This window comes from Macaca nemestrina, chromosome 5 (genome assembly GCF_043159975.1).
Source record: "Macaca nemestrina isolate mMacNem1 chromosome 5, mMacNem.hap1, whole genome shotgun sequence".
Classification (NCBI taxonomy): Eukaryota; Metazoa; Chordata; class Mammalia; order Primates; family Cercopithecidae; genus Macaca; species Macaca nemestrina.
Genome location: NC_092129.1, coordinates 142,530,784 through 142,550,243, shown reverse-complemented (window position 1 = coordinate 142,550,243; position 19,460 = coordinate 142,530,784). Strand labels below are relative to the sequence as shown.

Genomic DNA, 19,460 nt, shown 5'->3' with positions numbered 1-19,460 from the left:
AACAATTGGGTTAAGTAGCTCATCAGCAACAACTAAACAGCCTTGAGTCCATCCGCATCACAAGTCTGCTTCTACACTCAACACATTCTAAGTTTATCAGCTGAGCAGGCCAGGACCCTCTCAGGACTAGAATTCTCGATTTTGTAAGCTTCAAATTTGAGCCTGGCAGAGCCCAACATTCCCTCAACTGACACTGGTTCCATATCCATACCATATAGCTTCCAGGCTCAGAAGTAAACTCAGCCATGTAAGATTTTAGGCACCTACAGGGACCTGGGTTTAAGTCACTTGCCCACCCTTGCCTTTTTGCCTGTCCCCAGGAACTTGCTGCTAAAACTAAGTGTTAGAGCTGAAAATCTAAATGCCTGGCCATCTCCCCCAGCCCTTACTCATAAGTTACAGCCTTGGTTATTCAACCGTGAGGCCAACAGTTCATTGTTGCAGCAAGTAGCACCTGTAGACTAGTTAGCAAGCCTTCCTCAACCTGAGTTCTATTCCGCTAGATAAATCTTTCATTGAAGCAGCTAATGCAGATTATGTGAACCTTCCTGGATTACTGACCCAGGTTTGACCTTGCAAGATTGTCACCAACCACACTTTGAGAACCCCAAGAAGCTAAGCAAACTTTTCATGTACACCTTGAGAGGACATTTGATATTTGAAGAAACTTGAACAGGGTCATACAATTCTAGGTGGAAGGTCTGGGCAGGTGAGTGCTAAGCAGACAATCAGGCACCACGGCTGGATTTAGAGAAACCTGCCAGGCTACCAGGAGGTATAAGGCACACTTAGGTTCGAGTGATATACTTGTTACCGATGAGCAGGAGTACCACGCTGCAGGAAGAGTGCAGGTGCTAAGACATCCTTGACAAGCTCAGGGGTACTCTGCCAGTTACCATTTACTGAGCACACACTAAGATGTGCGCTGCACTATATCTGCAATCATGTAATCACAAGCCTCAGCTTAAGCCACTTTTCCAGGTTGTTACTCACCTGAGTCCAGAGCCATTAAGTAGATCCCAGGTGAACTCAAGCCCATATCCCCCAACCACCGTCACATTACACTGTGACATTATTTCCAAATACAGGACCAGAGATTGATGCCCTGGTCAACAGTGGTTCCATGACAGAAGTAGATCTAATCCTGAATCCAGACTCAGGCACTCCTGCCTCCAATCTGGAAGTAATTGTTCCTGAAGCACTTCAAAATGGCCTCCAGAAGGGATACTTTAGGAGTTTTAAGTTCTTGCACTTTGGCCCAGAACTAGCTCACGGCTAGGCAGACTCCACACTGACTGCCCTTGCCCAGTTTTCAAGGCAGTCCAACACTTCCCACGCAGCTTACCAGTTCAGCAGGCTGAGCCACCTCCAGGACCCTGTTTCTCCCGCTTCCCAGGCTCAGCCACATCAAGTGGCCAGTTGCCTATCAACTCCGAGATTCCCCCTTCTGTGCATACTTAGGCTTTATTTGCGTCTCTAAAGCCTTCAGCCTGAGTTTGATAATGGGTCTCTCCAGATTATTCTCTGACCCCTACTGCACCCGAGTTTTGTCTCCGCCAACATACTGCATTAGTACTGCACTCTAACCCACCCCTGGGAACTGCCAGGGAGAGCACCCACATGTAGCTCTCGATTGTGGAGGAACACTCATCCAGGTAGATGATAGCATGCCAGGCCATTACTGTCAGCTGTGGTGTGGGCTCCAAGCTCCTCAGGTGAGGTAGGCGAGTATGGCATCTCGGACCTAAAGCCATCAGGGAGTTTTTCCAGCTTTTTAGTTATGCTTCTATTAGAGAAATTCCCGTCAGTCCAATCCCTAACTTAGGATCCATCCCAGGGCAGTGCCTGAGGAAGGGATTTGAGCAACAACCACAGGGGAAAACCATAGTTTTCAAGGTTGATACTGTAACTACCATCTGGTGTTCCAGTTCAATCTACATTGGTACTTATTCTCTTCAGCTGTAGGAGACGTAGGGCTTCGAGGTTTAAGAGCTTTGGGCAGATTCAAATTCATGTTTCTATCTGGCTTTTGCAACAGCACACCTGTTCGTTTTTATCAGTGGTGGGAAGAGATTTCAGGACAACATTTTTTTCAGAGCAACCCTGTAGCTGCTCGTTTCTGAAGGAGCGTATCAGAAGACTTAAGGGACAGAAAAGCAAGGGGCCACCATCCCCAAGACCTGGTCACAGAAGCCAGGATACAGGTTGGCTCAAGGGTACAAGGACGTTGGTGAGAGCAGGGAAGTCTCATTTGTCATCTTACAAGATGCCAAGAAGTCACTACCTGCTAGAAGATTTTGAGTTGTTTGTGAGTCGGAGACAGCAAGCCACCCCTCAAGTTCCTATGCTGCAATTCAGGCCCACTTGTACAACCCCTTCTTTATTACCTAGGAAAGCTTAAGAGCTGTAAGGACCCTAGCAGAGCTAGCATCCTCACTCCATAGGGCCACTTATCCTAAGCAACCCACTCCTAAAGAAGGTTCACTCATGGAAGAAAGCTTTCTCTAGTGTGTTTTCAGCTATCAGAGTTTTAAGCATTTTCCCCCAGTTATATAGTCCCCCATGACAGTTTCTCCTAGTAAGGAGACAGGCAGAGAAAAGCAGGGGATTTAAGGACAGGATTACTAGTAGACCCCAAAAAGGGCTCCTGCCTTTAGTCAGCTAGCTTGCACGTTAGGAAGCTGCAACTCACATGAACGAGGCCGTCAGAGGGAGGCTGCTTCATGTATTGCGGCTTACTACACAAGCAAAGGAGATAAGCCACCCAGGAAAATTCAGAGGTTGGCTTTCGGAGACCACCACCCTGCCCTGTCCCCCACTCCCTTTCCTACCCAGGAAAACTTCAGAGAGGTCGGCTTTCAGGAAACCACCGTTCCACCCCACTCCCCACCCCCCACCCCCTTTCCCACAACATTCCTCTTCAGAAAGAAAGAGAGAAAGAAAAAGCCTTTACACAACACTTCCTAGCTTTTCCCTACTTTCTTCACTACAACCCAGGGAAGCACCCAACACACAGGACCACCCACCCAGCTTCCACCGGCCACAGACCCTCCCGACTGCAGGCAGCACGGTCCAACCTTCGCCCTTTTCTAGACGGTGAAGGCTAAGTCCCACCCCCCTGCCTCAAAGCACTCTGGGGGCGCCCCTACTCCTCTGGTTTCTCATTGGCTCTCTCGCTCTCAATCAACAGCTAGTTCCCAGCCCCTCCAAGCGTTTCCTGGTCCACGTAACCAATAACAGCAACAAGAAGTGGAGGTTTATTGTCTGGCTATAGACAGCACGAGAAAGAAAGTTAGCTTCCCACCCCCAGCAGCTGCGATGATTGGAAAACGAGCCTGAGCCTCTTCACTGAAAGAGTATATTATTATCCGTTGGGTTCGCCCTACTTCCCTGTTAAGAATCACCTGAAGCGCCTAAAAATCCTCGAGTTTCAGGGCTCTTCCCTGGAAATGATGATTTAGAAGGTTCTGGGGGAGGGCCTAGGAGTCTGCGGATTTTAATAAGCACCTCCAGGATTTGTGTCTTCGGGGAAGGTGGCGTAATACTAAAGAGTTGGTATTCAAAAGTTTCTTTCCAAGAAATTGCTTCTGTTACAATGTTACGTTTATCCCAATATTCTCTGTTAGTTGCTCCTTTAGAGTTGAATTTCTCCAGCAGCTCCCACAAATAAGCAGTTTTTCCTGGAAAGGGAAATGTAACAGTTTAAGAGGGGGCTGGCTAGTCTTGATTTTCACAGTACACCGTCACCCCACCACCTCCTCAACCAGTGAGCCACAGATGTGTGTGGGGTGTCCATTATCAGCCTGTTCAGCTGGATCGGTTTGTGACCCTCAAGTGAATCTCCAAACTGAGTAGGATGATAGTGTAGGCAGAAACCTTTTAAAGGAGGGAACTGGGGTGTGGAATGAGAAAGTTTCAGAGCCTCTCTGGGCAGGCCTGGGCAGCCGAAAGACTATGGGAATACACAGGCTTTTGGGAAGAAGGTGGCTTTTGGTGCACCATGGGCTGTGGCGAGAGAACTTGATTTATTCCCACCCTAGTATCAGAAATGCTCCGAGAGAGCAAAGATTAAATACAGTGGTGTGTTCCTCCAGGTTCACTGTGGGAAAAACCCAGTGTTCAGGGGCTGGCTGGCAGAAGGTGCTGGCATCCACACCCTTGTCAGAACCCTCCATAGACTGAGCAGCCGGGCGCGGTGGCTCAAGCCTGTAATCCCAGCACTTTGGGAGGCCGAGACGGGCAGATCACGAGGTCAGGAGTTCGAGACCATCCTGGCTAACACGGTGAAACCCCGTCTCTACTAAAAAATACAAAAAACTAGCCGGGCGAGGTGGCGGGCGCCTGTAGTCCCGGCTACTCGGGAGGCTGAGGCAGGAGAATGGCGTAAAAACCCGGGAGGCGGAGCTTGCAGTGAGCTGAGATCCGGCCACTGCACTCCACCCTGGGCGACACAGCGAGACTCTGTCTCAAAAAAAAAAAAAAAAAATAGACTGAGCAGCTAGATCACCCACGCTGATGGAGCTTTCCTGCAATACCAGACCCTGGCATTCGTGAAGGGAAGTCTCAGGGTAGGCATTTTGTGGAAAAGAGAGAGGAAGGAAGGATTTCTTGGGGTTAACAGAAAGTGGATGTAAAGGGAATTCTCCAGTCTTGCACCGCTAACATGGTGCAATATACACAAACAGACATGATTCGTGCTTGTGGACAAAACTGACCTCCGAACTGGGGTGAGTGATAAACCAAAGTTGTGAGGCCTGAGTAGGATCCTCATGCCCAGAGGAGAAAGAGAAAAAACAAAGGAACCCTTTCCACAAAATTCACCAGCTGTCTTCTGATCCAGTTAATTAACTGGGAAAACTAAATTAAACCCTAAAGCCTTATTCATCTTTGAGAGGACCTTTGATATCTCTGAGCCCCGATGGCAGGGAGTTGGGCAGTGCTGGGCTGGAACATCTCCATGGACAGCCAAGCAGCATTCTGTTAATCATGGCTATTAAACTGCTTTCTTGGGAGTTGTTTTTGATCCATGTGGAATAGATTAAGAGTCTGGTTTGAATCCCCTAGAGTTTCCTGTGGAGCATAATTAGAGATGCATTGGAATAGGAATTCAGGTCAACACTTACTTTAATGAGATGTCTGAAGAGTATGGCCAAGCAAGGGGGAGGGTAGAGGGAGTGGAGTGGTGGAGATGAGGAAGGTAGGGACACTGGCAGGATGAGGGGGCAAAAGAATGAAGATTTTTTGTGAGGAGGTGAATGAAAGAGAAGGAACCACAGGGGAGAGAGAAATGGAGAGTGAGAGAAGCAACGAAATGAGAAGTGAGTAGCATTCACTGTGTCCTACCATATGCCAGGCACGTTTTCAAAGATGATGAGAAAAACAGTTGAGAAAATTTTACTGGAAATTCATGGAGAGGTTCGCAGCCTTGGATTCTGATGCTTGTTTTGAATCTCTCTGGAGACAGTAGAGAGATAGGGAGAATGGGCTTTGTCATCAGACTGACCTTAGTTTGATTCTTGATCCCGTCCTTTTTGAGCTCTGTCACTACTGGCAAGTCACTGACCCTCTCTGAAACTGTTTCCTCACCTGTCATATGAAGGTTAACTCTATAATGTTTATAACACTCCTAGAATGGATTATTGTCTAGCATATATTAGATGTTCAATAAATTATTGTTACAGTGAGGAATCTGAGGATGAGAGAGGTCAGCTTGGCCTAGGAGCTCATAACTAGTCAGTAACAGAATTGAAATGTAAGCCCAAGTTTGTCTGATCTCCACTGCCACCAAGCAAAATGTACATACATGACTGACCTTCTATGGGGGAAGACAAGGTCTGTTCTCCACGGGGTGACCCTCAGCCCATGAGCACAGTCCTTATAAGTGGTGCTGGCACTGAGGGGAGAGCTAAATCAGCTTTAACCAATTTCAATCAGCTATGGCAGGATTTCAAAATTTAGATTTTGTGGTGTTACTTCCACAGACTGGTTTTCACAGGGCATGCCCTTGCTTTGTATCTCCCCACAGGTATGTAAAGTTGCATCCCTTGCTGAGTTCATTCCAGGGCTGAGTTCCCATGATATACCTTGCACTATTTCAGTGCCCTAAGGATCATATAGTCCCATTGGAGAACTGTGGCAGTCTCCAATGGTGGTGTGCTGCTCTTCAAGTTCTAGAACCTGCTGCAAGAATTTGCCTTTGGGATCCATGGGAGGGCTCACGCCAAGGGTCACAGTCTTCCCCAGGCTGCTCCAAGTCCATCACAGCACATGGCAGGAGTACTGGAGTTGGGCCACTTCTGCCCAACATGGGACTTCCTTAATAGGGAGGCTCGAGGGCTCACCATCACCTGGGAGCTGCACTGCAGTCTGAGTCTCGATTCTCCTTCCTTCTCCATTCTTCTTCCTTGGGTGTCAGACATCCATCACAGTCTGAACTCTCCCTGCCTGTGCCTGTTCCCTCTCTCATCTTTCCTAGGAGTTTCCCCTCAAAAAATCTTTCACTTCTATGTTGATGTCTGCTTCCCAGAGCATCTAAACTGACGAAAGACCCATCATCCATTATTTATTTTAGAAATGATGATGTAAGCCAATTGATTAACAGAATTCAGACTCTTCCTAACTCCCTCTTGAGCTGTTCACTTCTCTCCAACTCCACAGTCACCATCTTAGTTCAATCCCCCATCACTATAAGTTAGGATCCTGGCAGGACACTGGAAGGCACACTCAAATTGGATAATTTGTTGAGAAGTTAACGAAGGGACAATTTACAAAGCTGTAATTCCAAACTGCAATCTTAGCTTAAGGAAGCAAGGAACATGGCCTGCTTGCATCAACTTGAGATGAGGGATAAATACCTCAACCTTAGTCTACTCCCTCCCATTGCCTTTTGGTGCTCCCTCTGGACCAAACCTAGGTGTAAGCCAGAGGGAACAGGAGCCCATTGATAGAAGTCAAGGTCAGCTTCTCAAGACACAGAAGGGTCAAGAGTGAATCTGGAAAGGCAAAAAGATGACATTTGGCACAGTTGTGCCTTGCCCAAAGATTTGCAAAAGTCTTGCTGTCCCCACTGCTTCCCTTTTTAATCTTTCTCCTCATTCAAACCAGGGTGACATTTTAAAGATAGTGCCAACCCTCCTAGCTACCTAACTTGCTCAATGGCTTTCCCCACACACTCACGGTTAAGGATCTGACTTCCACTCTATCCTCGCTTCTTATAACAACTCTGACTTAGGTGGAAGTAAAAACCTGACCTTGCCCTCCTTCTTGGAATGCCTTCCTCTCCCCTCAGCTCTTTACCTGGCACCTCCAACTCATTCTTCAGGTCTCAGCCACCATGCCACCTCCTCTGAGTATCCACTGTCTCCTGCCCCTTTTACGCCAGTTTCCTCTAAGTCTCTTCCCATGACTCTTGAATTTTGCCTTCATAACACATTAGTTTTCAATTATTCATGTACATACGGGGCTATTTGATTAATGACACCTCCCATAAAGACTAATTTCTGTGACATCAGGGACTTTGCCTGTCTCAGTGTTGCCTTCCCTGAGGCTAGCACAGTGTGGCACCCTGTAGATATTTGTTTGATAAATACATAAAATGCTATGGGCAAGCTAAGCTATATATTTTGGAGTTGAGGCTGGTTCTGATTTTAAACATTTCTTCTTCTTACTTTTGGTCAAGCATTGAATAATCCTGGAACTTTCAATATTTATGTAGCCAAAGTGTCTCTCTTGCTTGTGTACCACTAATTGAGCAGCTACTATGGGCCAGATGCTCTGGAAAATGTTGTTCTGAAGAGGAGTACTAATCTGCACCAGTGGTGCACCTAGCTATATTTTGCACATTAGGAAACAGACCCAGAGGTAAGAAACAAGTTGCTATCTGATCACCCAATGAGGAATATAATCCAATTCTTTTATTCTTCCATGCTTCCCTCTCTCCAGGCACACCTTCTCCCAGATGCATCTTCCTCCTGGGGTTGTTGTAGGATTTAAGAAAATGAAGTCATATAAAGGGCTCACAATAGTGTCTGGATCACAGTAAGTGCAATAACTATTAGCTCTTATTAATGTGCCATCCTCTTCCTCCTTAAACTTCCAAACTTTTGCATGAAATATTATTCCTGCCAAGTGAACCCTCCCCCCACCACCTTGCAAATCGTATCAATGTAATTTTATATAAAGATCAGTTCAAGACATACGGCCTTGGACACTATTCAAAACTTGCATCTCCTGATTGTATTGGCTCCAAGAACTCTGAAGAATTTATGTCAGTGATTCTGAAGTGAGAATGGAACATAGATCCAACCCCTCTAAGGTGAGGAAGCTGAGCCCCAGAAAGGGAACCCTACCTGTTTTCATGTCAGAAAATGCTACAGGTTCACCCACTGTTCAGTATTTATTTCTGGCTCTTAATGCCAGCGTTGCCTTCCCTGCCCTTTAGGGCTTCCCTGATCTCTGGGCATGTGCCTAGGAGGGGTATAGCACCCCCTTCCTTACCACCATTTTTCCTTACCATCCCTGCAGTCACACACTTTAGCCCTCTCATTAGAGGTGGTCTACTGTAAATCATAGAGGGGTAATGGCACATCACATATATTACCCCCTCTTCCATTTCTTCTCCCCAGTCTTTCCCCTATTTCTTGCTCCCATTGTCTGTACAAGCCCAATTACTGTCCCCAATCTATAGACACTTGAGTTGCTCTAATTTCAGGAAATTTCTCCAGCTTCTGGAATTGAACACCTCTTGGGCACCACTTCTTATCCCTTTGGCCACCCCCACCCCAGCCCCAGCCATAGTGACCTGTTCTATGCAGGCTTAGAGCACCTTCGTGTCTGTGCACCCTGACACTGCCTCACATTCGCCTCCATTGCACACCCTGGATTCCTGCCCTCCAGCTTTTCTGGTGCTGAGGTATGGGACGCCTGTGGGTACCCACTGGGCACCGTGGTGGGCACAACTTGACAGCTCCTGGGGAGTTAACACCCTTGGCCAGTAGGGGTAGGAATCCAGGCCTCCCCCTCCTGTCACCCACTATGTGGGGCTGAGGTGCACTGCATAAGGGCCCGGTGACAAGGGCACTTGCAGCAGGGCCCAGTGAGCAGCACATCATTAATGCGTTTCCCTCCTTCCCTGATTTACTTCTCCTGTCCTTTGCTCCTGCTCTCTGGGATCACTTCCCATGTAAACTCTGCACACAAGTCTTTTCTCATTCTCTGCTTTTAGGGAATCCAAACTAAGACACTGGCGACTCTTGGGGCTGCAGCATCCATTTCCGCTCAGCATTGTTTGCCTCAGAGTTCCTCATGGACTTGTTTTCACTTTTCAAAACGCTCATCCTTCAAGGATCATCTGAGATTCTACCATCCTGATCACATCAGTCCACAAGAATCATTTCTCTTCCAGGGTAGCCAGGTAGTGCTTTTTAAAGCACTTAACAAGATTTCTCTCTTCTTTTCTTCTCCTTAATGATAATAATGAATAAGAACAGCTAGCAATTATCCAGCTGCCACTGTAAACCCTAAGATTATAAACACCTTGAAGCCAGGGCCTATGCCTAGGTCCCCAGAGAGCCTAGCATAGGGTTTAGCCCAAATTCTGTGATCTTCCTTGAACTCCTTCAGTAACAGATGGCTTTGTCGCAAGCACCAGAGCCTGTTCGGGTGGCCACCTGTCTCCCTGCCGTGCCTGGTTTCTCAACTGCAGGGAAGACACATGTTCCTTGCATCCTTGCTAAAAGCTCTATCAAGAAAAGTGAAGTGTCGCCCAATGCAATGCATAAGCCTGCAAATTATACTTGACCTCTAATGCCCAGCTCAACCACCACCTCCTCCATGAAGATCCCCGATACTTCCAGAAAGAACTCTCCATTCTCTGAATTCCTGTAGCCTTTCATCTGTACCCTTTTTAGGAAGTGGGATCTCACTTTTAGACAACTTTTGCAATTATATCCATAACTTGTCTCTTCTTGCAACAATGGGTAACTTCAGGGAAATGACCAAAACCCAGGGCCTAGCACTTTCTATTAATAGTTGTGGATCTATTTTGAATGAATGAACAACTGAAGGTGAGAAGAGAGACTGAGAGGCTGGAGGCAAAAGATTATCAGGCCTCCTGGCATCCTGATCAGTCCTGGGAGGCCCAAAGTTGCAGATTTGTAAAGATGATGGCAGAGCCTACCATTTGTCCATGCAAGCTCATTTTTCTCTTTTTACATAAAATGTATAATTGGGCACACTCGGCCACGAGAATATATTTCCCAGCCTCTGTGCACCTTATGACTCAGTGCTGATGTTTGGTGTGCAGGCAGAAGAGATGTGAGCAGATTACCGTCTCTGTCCTTAAAAGGTGTGGCCCTGCATTCCCTGAGAAGGCATAGCGGGGGCAGTCATCTGGAGCCACCAGACAGGAGCTGCAGCTTGATAAAAGGTGCTTGGTTCCAGTGACTGTGGAGCTGCCTGCCAGCACTAGAGGAGTCACAGAAATGTCTAGACCAGTCATAGAGACATCTACATGACAGAAAAATAAACAACTATGTTGTTTAAGCCATTATTAGTCAGTCTTTTCGTTCAAGCAGCTAAACATGTATTTTAGTTAATACCAAGACAGCTCTGTAAGTCTGATCCATCCTGAAGAACTGAAAGGAGATCATATGCCAGATATCAGGCCAAGAAGTTACAATAGGTATAGGTGGGGGTGAGGGGCAGCTGGGTGGCTAGATGAACTCTAGGCACAATCTATATAGTTGACATACTATGTGGTGTGGTCCTGTCTCTTCAAATTGGAGGGAGCTGATTGGGCTAACTGGTAAGCCCAAGCTAGAGATGGAGCTCAACTGAGCAGGAACTAGAGAAAGTGAACCATGCAAGGAAGCAGGGCAGACCAAACTGGTGGGGAGAACCCTGATGGGGGTCACTGATGGTAACCACAGGTTCCTGACCAGAGAACCCTGATATGGGCACAGAGGCCACAGGGGCCAGAGCGAGGTGTTGAATCCAAGCCAGATCCAAGAGTCAGGAATTGGGTTGGGGTGGAGAGTGGCAAGCAAGCAGACTTTGGGGTGATCTCCATGCATACAGTGAGCCTATGGTGAATGGCAATGTATAATGTATGGGGCATTACACCGGATTAATGATACAGAGGGGCATCGAGGGGCGGTTTCACTTCTCATTTTTATGCTTGGAATACCTGCCCCTGCCCATTTCTTCAGGTGTTCACTTAACCTGAAAGACTCAGCTTGGGTGTCACCTTCTCCAGGAAGCCCTCCATGAAACTGCCCACCAGGCTGAGGCAGCTGCCTCTCCTCTCAGCTTCTTCTAGACCTATTCTTCTCTATGTTATAGTAATTGTCAGTCCATTATTGCATCACAGTTGATGGGTGAATTTGACAGTGTTCTCTGAAGACAATGATACTTGCCTTCATTGCCTTAGTGCTTCTCACGGTTCTGGACACAGATGGGACCCCAGTAAACCTAGATCAAACCATAGGGAAGAGCAGATGGATGACCATGTGGAAGCACAGTGTATCAGCCTCAGACATCACAGGGTATGAGGGTGAATGCAGCCTCTGAAAACCAATGAGATTCTGGGAGGGCATTGGGAGGTGGGAGCAGGCAATGAGTAGAAGGGATGGTCAGGACTGAGCTGCTTCCAGTAAGGCCCTAGTGCTGCTCAGAACTGCATAACTCATATCATCCTGCATCCCCAAATACTGGTCCCCAGAAGAGAAAATTATCAATAACCAAAGGAACAAATAAACATCCCAGGACTGAACACTGCATATACCAGATTACACAATACTCACTCTATCCATTTCTCTGCCTTGTTCCCCCAGGAGAAAGGAGGCTGGAGAAAATTCTACATTTCCCTCTCACCACCATCCCCCCACCCGACACCCACACCCACACCCCGAGATGTGTTTTCTTTAGAGAGGAAGGTCAAAAGGCCACATTTAAATCTAGGGAGAGGACCAAGTAAGAGGAAGCATCAGCTGGTGTCTTCTATTCCTATTGGATCATTTCATTACTAATTAATAGGGTCATTACTGAATTTTGAAGGGGAAGAACTATGATTAAAGGTTAATGCCATTACTCCACGCATCACACCTCAAATTATGTTATAAAAATGTCCAGAGTATTTAATTGAACCTATAAGTAACAATGTAATTACACTTAATAACGTATGTGCCTCTGTATTTATCTGTTCCTCTCTGAGATACAGAGAGCCCCACGTGGGCAGGTTAGGGAAGATCACACTGATTCAATGAAACTCCTTGTTCTTTACCTCCCTAGCCCTCCAGGACATGAATAATAGGTGATAAGAAATCCACCCTCCATCTCCCCCACTTCTCAATGGAACAATCTTAATGTCGACATTTGGTGGTGAAGAGAAGGCAGAGAAAGCAACAATTGCCCAACTTTTGGCACTTTGCAGCCATCCAAGGGAATGTGATTCTTCAAACCTATGATACTCTTTTGTAATCCATGCTTTCAAAAACTGTTCCCTTCTCTTGGAATGTCCCTTCCTTCTTTACAAAGTATGGTGCATTCAGCTAAGTGGCTCTCACCATTCATTCTCAATTTCTAGTATTTTCCTTTTACTGCAAATCCTAGAAAGCTTAAAACTACTTTTCCCAGACTCCCTTGCAACTAAGTTTCTGGATGTATATTAGTTCTCTGCGCCTCCTACCAGATGCACTCATGTGAGATTTGGAAGGTAGCAATAAATGCATTTTCTTGCTGCTTTGGCTATTTCAAATGGCAAACAAGTTTGTGGAGATATGAGTATTTTGGTATGAGCATTCTACATCCTAGGGATGGTGGGGCAGAGAGCTAAAGGAACTTAAAAGCTTCTTGAAGCAGAGCTCCCATACCAGCTTAGGATACTCACCTCCATACTTACATGAGAGAACTAAAATTCCATCTTGTTTAAGCCAGTTATTTACGGTTGTTCTATTACTTTCAGCTGAACCTAATCCTAACCAATATACTCACACTAAAGTTTTGGTTCCTTTCCTCCCTGTCCAGAAGGTGCACACATCCTGCTGAATGTAGTTTTCTGCTTAGCACTTAACTCTCACTGATAGCTTAGAGTCATTAACAGACTCAGAGATGATGCTGCACTTGCCCTCTATGACTGCTTGTAGTAATGGCCCCAAGTCTTTATTCTTTACCATGTAACATTGCAATGGCTTCCCTCATTGGGTAGAATAGACAGTCCCACCCCCTTGACCCTGGGATTGACCTGGTGGCATGCCTTACCCAAGAGAATCAGGCAGAAATGATGGTGTGCCAGCTCCAAGCCTGGATCTTAAGTTTTGTGTATTCTCACATATGTTCTTGTGCCCTTGCAATCACCTTGAGAACGTGTCCAGGCTAGCCCGCTGGCTGCAGGAGGAGAATGAGAGACACATGGAACCATAGTGCTGAACCAGCTGAACCTGGCCTAGATGAGTTGCCGCTCAGCTGCAGAAGACACGTGAACGAAGCAGCCCACCCACAACTGACCCCATTTCTCACATAAGCAATATATGCTTATTGTTGTATGCCACTAAGTTGTTCTGGTTGTTTGTTACATAGCACTGTTGTGGCAATGGATGACTGATACATCCACTTTCTCATTAACAAAAACATTTAATAAGATGATCTGCGGGTATCAAACTCTTAAATGTCTCATTTAAAAGATAACACATAATTGGGAGTTAGGAAAGCAGTATTCTAGTTTTAAGACTTCCTACCTGTTGGTCGTGTGACTTGGGTGTCATTTATTTTCTCTGTATCAATTTTCAAATTACAATTAATAACTTTTTCTGCCAATTTCACGATATTTTTCAAAATATCAACTTTTCAAGAGTGTCTTTGAGAAGTTGAAGCAACCTTTATGATTATAAATAATTATTAGGGCTGAGTACAGTGTCTTATACTTGGAATCCTAATGCTATGGGAGGCCAAGGTGAGAAGATAGTGTGAGGCCAAGACCTTGAGACCAGCCTGGGTGACATAATGAGACTGTTTCCTACAAAAAATTTTTTAAAATTACCCCCGTATGGTTGTTGCATACCTGTAATCCAAGCTACTTGGGAGGCTTTAAGGCAGGAGGATTGCTTAAACCTGAGAATTTGAGGTTAGTGAGCTATGATCATGCCACTTTATTCCAGCCTTGGTGATGGAGCAAGACCCTGTCTCAAAAAAATAAAATAAAAATAAAATTAATCCCATATAGTTCCCTATCTTAAATCAGAATTTATTCTAAGATATCATCTTAATCCTGGATGATTTGGTCTGTTTTACATTTTAAAATGATTTTAGCACATTAATTCTGAGAACCTAAATGTATTTCCTCCACTGGCTCCCTTTTGCCTTGCAGGGGAGCCAGGGATCACCTCTAACACCTCTTTAGGTCTTATGTGAGCTCTTTGGCTGGATCTAGAAACCAAATTGACACCAGGCAGATTGAGGAGAGAAAAGCAAGCAAATTAAATTTCATTACTTTTACATGTACATGAGGATCTTCACAAGAGAGTAAAGTTCAAGGAGTTACCAAAGGAAGATGCTTTTATGCTTTTCAGACAAGGAACAATAAATTTGAGAAAACAAAATAACAGGACAAAGGGGATCTGGCTAATAGTAATACATTTCCAGAGGAGTCACTGGAAGAAGTATAGGGGAAGGTGGAAAACTAGTGGGATGATAAGAGACATTAAGTGTCTCTATTCAGGTCTGTTGCAGCCCCCAATTCTCAGTCTCTGGTCATGGGGGCCATTTTCTCGCCCTGGCATGGGGAGGGTACTCCTCCCAGAGAAATCTTTACGGTTTGCTAAATGCAGGAAGAGACAAGTTAGCTTGTCCTTTCTGAAACTACAATTTCTCCAATGTTTTCCACTTGAAATAATCAATATGCCCATCCAGCATATTTTGAAATGGCATGTCCTTCACTTCTTCAGCCACTAACCATATGTGTCTCTACATACAATTCTAGATTTAGCCCGGAATGGTTTCCTCTTATAGAACCAAGTAGCCTTCCTCCCTGGCATGCTGGTTTTGCTAGTGATGCTACTCTTTATTCTAAATTTGGCTAACTTGCTGGGTTTCACAGCCAGTCTCACTGTTCAACACTTTCCAGGGTCCTTTGTGGAGGCACAGCCACTCTCTCTAGCTCTCTGGCACTGCATCCCTTTATAACGAGCACTTTACACATTTGGCCAACAATTCCCCAATTTCACCCTTGAGTTCCTTCACTACTCTCCAGCAAGTGCCATCTGGTCCCAGTGATTTATCTACATTTAGTTTGTCAATTAGGTATAAAATCTCTTGCACATTTACTGCTATTTGAGTCAGTTTCTCTGCCCTGTCAGTTCCAAAAGACAGTCTGGAAGTAGAAATTTTATAGAATCAGGAAACCTCAGAGCTACAAGCCTTCTTGGAGCACTTTTTAGAGGCAACTCCATCCATCCATTCATTCAGATACTCGTTTATTCAAGAAACAATTATTGAGTGCCTACTATATTGCCAGGCCAGGTGCTGGGAGATAGCAGTGGGTGAGACAGACTCTAAAATCTCCCCCAGTAGCTTTTTCAGCATCACACTGAAAGTTAGTTGCTGAGCTGAGGCAAGAACTGAGACCCTCTCTTCCCCTGCCATTCTCCCTCCCAGAGTCATCCTCTATAAAGAGAGGGAAGAGAGAGACCAGAAAGGAAAAAATGGAGATGGTTGAAGGGCAGATATGGGGAAGGGAGGAAGGGGAACTGGGAAAATGAGAAGTGAGTATAAAGACATTAAAATAGGATCAAAGGGAATGGGAAGAGCCATAGTAAAGGAAAGAGGAGAAACAAAGAGGAGAAATATGGTAATTCCTAATTGGGGTTAGGGCTGAAGAGAATAGCTGAGAAACAGGTGACAGAGGTCTCTGACCCCTTTATCCTCTTTATGCTTTATTCCTTCTTACACTCCCCTGACTGGCAGGAAGGGAGGTGTCTTAGTCCATTCTTGCATTGCTATAAAGAATCACCTGAGATTGGGTAATTTATAAAGAAAAGAGGTTCAATTGGCTCATGGTTCTGCAGGCTGTGCAGGCTGGCATCTGCTCAGCTTCTGAGGAGGCCTCAGGAAACTTACAATCATGGTGGATGATGAAGGCAGAGCAGGCAGGTGACATGCTTGGAACAGCAAGAGACAGATGGAAGGAGGAGGCGCTACACACTTTTAAATGACCAGGTCTTATGAGAACTCACTATCATGAGAATAGCACCAAGAGGATGGTGCTAAGCCATTCACGAGAAATACACCCCTCTGATCCAATCACCTCCCACTAGGCTTCACCTCCAACATTGGGGATTATAATTTGACATGAGATTTGGAAAGAGGCACAGATCTAAACCATATCAGGAGGTGAAGGTGATGTAGCCATCATTGGGGATCCAGTTTATTATTCTCTGAAAAATCATCATTGTCTCTGAGAGAGACATTAACTGATCTGACAGATGCTCCTTTGATCATCCAGTCTTCTCTCAAGAGGATCTATAAGAACTATGTGCCTCTGACAAGATGAAGAAAGAACTGATGGAAATTTCCCAGCCTTTATTATGCAGGCCCTGGCAGAAGGGAGGCAAGGACCTGGGAACAGGAAGAAGGCAGAAAAGAAAAGAGGTCAGGGTGAAGGGCACTTAAGTATCTTGTAGGGAGATGCTGGGAATTACAAAGAAACAGCTGGCTCTGTTTTCTAGACTTCAGATCATCATAGTGGGCTATTCCCCAAGCCCTTCCAGACAGCATTTCAATAAGAAGAAAAGAATTTTATACCCTAGAGTAGTGCTGCAGGAGTCTAGCAGCAAGATGATGATGATGCAGCTCAAGGCAGAAAGCAAGGATGCACAGTGAAGGGGTGTATGGTGGGTTCTATTATTGTTTGAAATATTTGCTCTCCTTCCCTCCCCTGCAACCCAGTGGAAAATGATACTCCCTTCAACTTCCATCGACAGGCTTGGTGATATGGCTTTGGGTGCTCCTCCCTGCAGAGGGATTAAAAATCTCCACTGTATTCAACTATGTTTTAACCAGTAAATATGAGCCACAGTCTCATGCGTTACTTCTGAGCAGGAGCTCTCAGAAGCAGCTCTTCCTTTTTCACTTTTCTTTTCCCTTTGTTGTGAGTTCAGTAATGTTGGCCTTCTCTGTCAGCCTGAGTCCTAGGGTGAAAACAGCATGGAACAAAGGTCAGAGTGTGCGGTTGTGAGTTTAGAAAACAGGGCAAAACATTTGTTTACAAGTCCCATAATTTTTCACACTGGACATGAAACAGTGAGAAATAAACCTCTGTTGTTGTAAGCCATTTATATTTTGGGACTGTTAGTTATCACAGCATAATCTAACCCATACTGACAGATAAAGGGAGTCTGTGGGAACTGGTGAGGCAGGCCATTATTGGTGTTAATAGCAAGTCAGAGAAGGTCAAAGCCAAGAATTTAACTATACAAAGGGCTTTGTGCCAGGCAGGGATAAATAATGATGATGGGATGAAAAGATTTGGGTGTCTGAAGGACTGGGGCTAGAAATTATAATGACAGATAGCAGGTCTTACCTGCTGACAGGATGAGCTCAAGAGCCAAATCCCTTTTCCTCCGCTGCCTGGGAAAAGTTATTCTGTACTTCAGTTTCCTCTTCTACAAAATGAGGGTAATAAAAACAGCACCTAATTATAGCATTGTTGTTGGGACTAAATGAGTTATTCACATGTAATGAGTTTCCCACAGTGTGTTCACAACAGTATTCAATTCACAGCAGATACATGTTAGCTATGACTATAATTCTTCAACATTCCTATTTTACAGATAATAAAACTGAGTCCCCTGAAGGGTTCAAGACTTGCTGGAGCTTACATAGCTGTCTGGTAGCAGAGAAGTTTTATAACAGCCAGCCAGAAAGTGGCCTGCTTCCGCACTCATGGGTGTGGATGACCAATGACAGGCATTTAATTTGCACTTAAGCCAAAACAGTTGTTAGTAAATTAAACATTGATTGTAAAAGGGCCTCCAATTAAAATTTATTAATTACATCACCAGCTCAATTGTCATGCAATTTATATACAATTATCCCAGAACAAATATTTAATTACTTTCCTCTTAATACGTTGAACTAATATTGCTCCTCAGCTGTCAGATAGGAATATGAAAACATTTAATTGACATGGAGACATGAAATCAGAGAATTAATGAGACAACAGTCACATTGTCCTGTCTGTTGGTGTGACATAGCCCTGGGATAATGAGAAGGAAGGGAATTGTGTGAATCTTGTGTCTGCATCTTTCTTTCTGTGATAGTGGAGGTTGGGAGGATGACGAAAAAAAAAGTGAGTTATCCCTGAAGAGAAGGGTCCAGAGTCTCTGTGGGGATGGCTGAGGCTGTCATTGGTTGGATGTGCATTGCAGCTTAACTTCTCCCTCCCCCAATCTTACATTCTTCCTTCCCCAAAGACATTGATCTGAAGGCACTCCCAAATATAGATTCTGCACATTAAATTGTTTTGCATAGTCTGTTCCAGAAAACTCAATCTGCAACAAGAAGCCATTGGATTTTTCTCAGCTGAAAAGAGACATGATATGACTTGCATATTAACAGGCTGTGACTGAAGGGAGGCAAGAAGCGAAGCAGAGAGACTTTGTTAGGAGATGATCTTTGGGAGTTTGTCTGAGTTTGAGATGCTCCACTCTGATGGATGGAGGGAAGGTCACAGTTAGGGCCTGGGAGGAGGAAGGCATGAAAGAGTCCAAAGGGCTGGGGGTGGGAGCTGCAGTTATTGCAGGCAGTGGTCTCTGCTTTGCCCTTTGCCTCGGATAGGTTCTGGGTTTTGTCTGCAGGGTAGAAGCTGTGTTCCTCCAGCACCCAGCAAACAGCTCTCCCACAGATTTGTCCCCTGAGACTGTCCCTTGTGTATTCTGGGGGCACTGAACCCCAGGGTGCCCAGCATCCATGGAATGCTTGTGGATTTGATTTGGAGAGGGGGCTACAAAATTTATATTATGTGGATGGTTATTTCATAGACTGATGAAATCACTGTAATAGATTAATCGTCTGCAATGTAAAACATATTACTTAAACTTGTCTGTTCAAGACAAGCTAAATTTGACTTTTAAAAGCAGACAGCAATAAACTCAGGCCTTGGGGAAAGGCATGGGGTCTTGGATACAAATCTTTTCTTGTCCTCAAGTCTTGTGACATAAGGGATTCTATTCCATATTGGCTCTGCAACTTACTAGCCATGTGACTTTAGACAAGCTGTCAGTCCATTTTATGCTGCTATAACACCACCACAGACTGGGTAATTTAAAATGAACAGAAATGTATTTGGCTCATACTTCTGAAGGCTCGGAAGTCCGTGAACATAGCACTGGCATCTGGTGAGGGCCCCTGTGCTGAGTCTTCCTGTTGGGGGGAGGCGAAGGGCAACAGAGGGTGGGAGCAAGAGGAGA

The 19,460-nt window shown here is 45.2% G+C and overlaps 1 long non-coding RNA gene across 5 annotated transcripts; it reads left to right on the top strand.

Moving 5' to 3' along the window:
- Window positions 1-3,171: 3,171 nt before the first annotated feature.
- On the top strand, window positions 3,172-18,028 carry LOC105489661 (uncharacterized). 5 transcript variants are annotated; one of them, XR_011623756.1, is made up of 5 exons: window positions 3,172-3,356; window positions 7,942-8,037; window positions 10,304-10,681; window positions 11,429-11,543; window positions 17,823-18,028. It is a non-coding gene; the product is annotated as an uncharacterized lncRNA (long non-coding RNA). The 5 variants fall into 5 exon arrangements; XR_011623754.1 differs by lacking the exon at window positions 17,823-18,028 and adding an exon at window positions 12,289-13,540; XR_011623755.1 differs by lacking the exon at window positions 17,823-18,028 and adding an exon at window positions 13,371-13,524.
- Window positions 18,029-19,460: the final 1,432 nt, after the last annotated feature.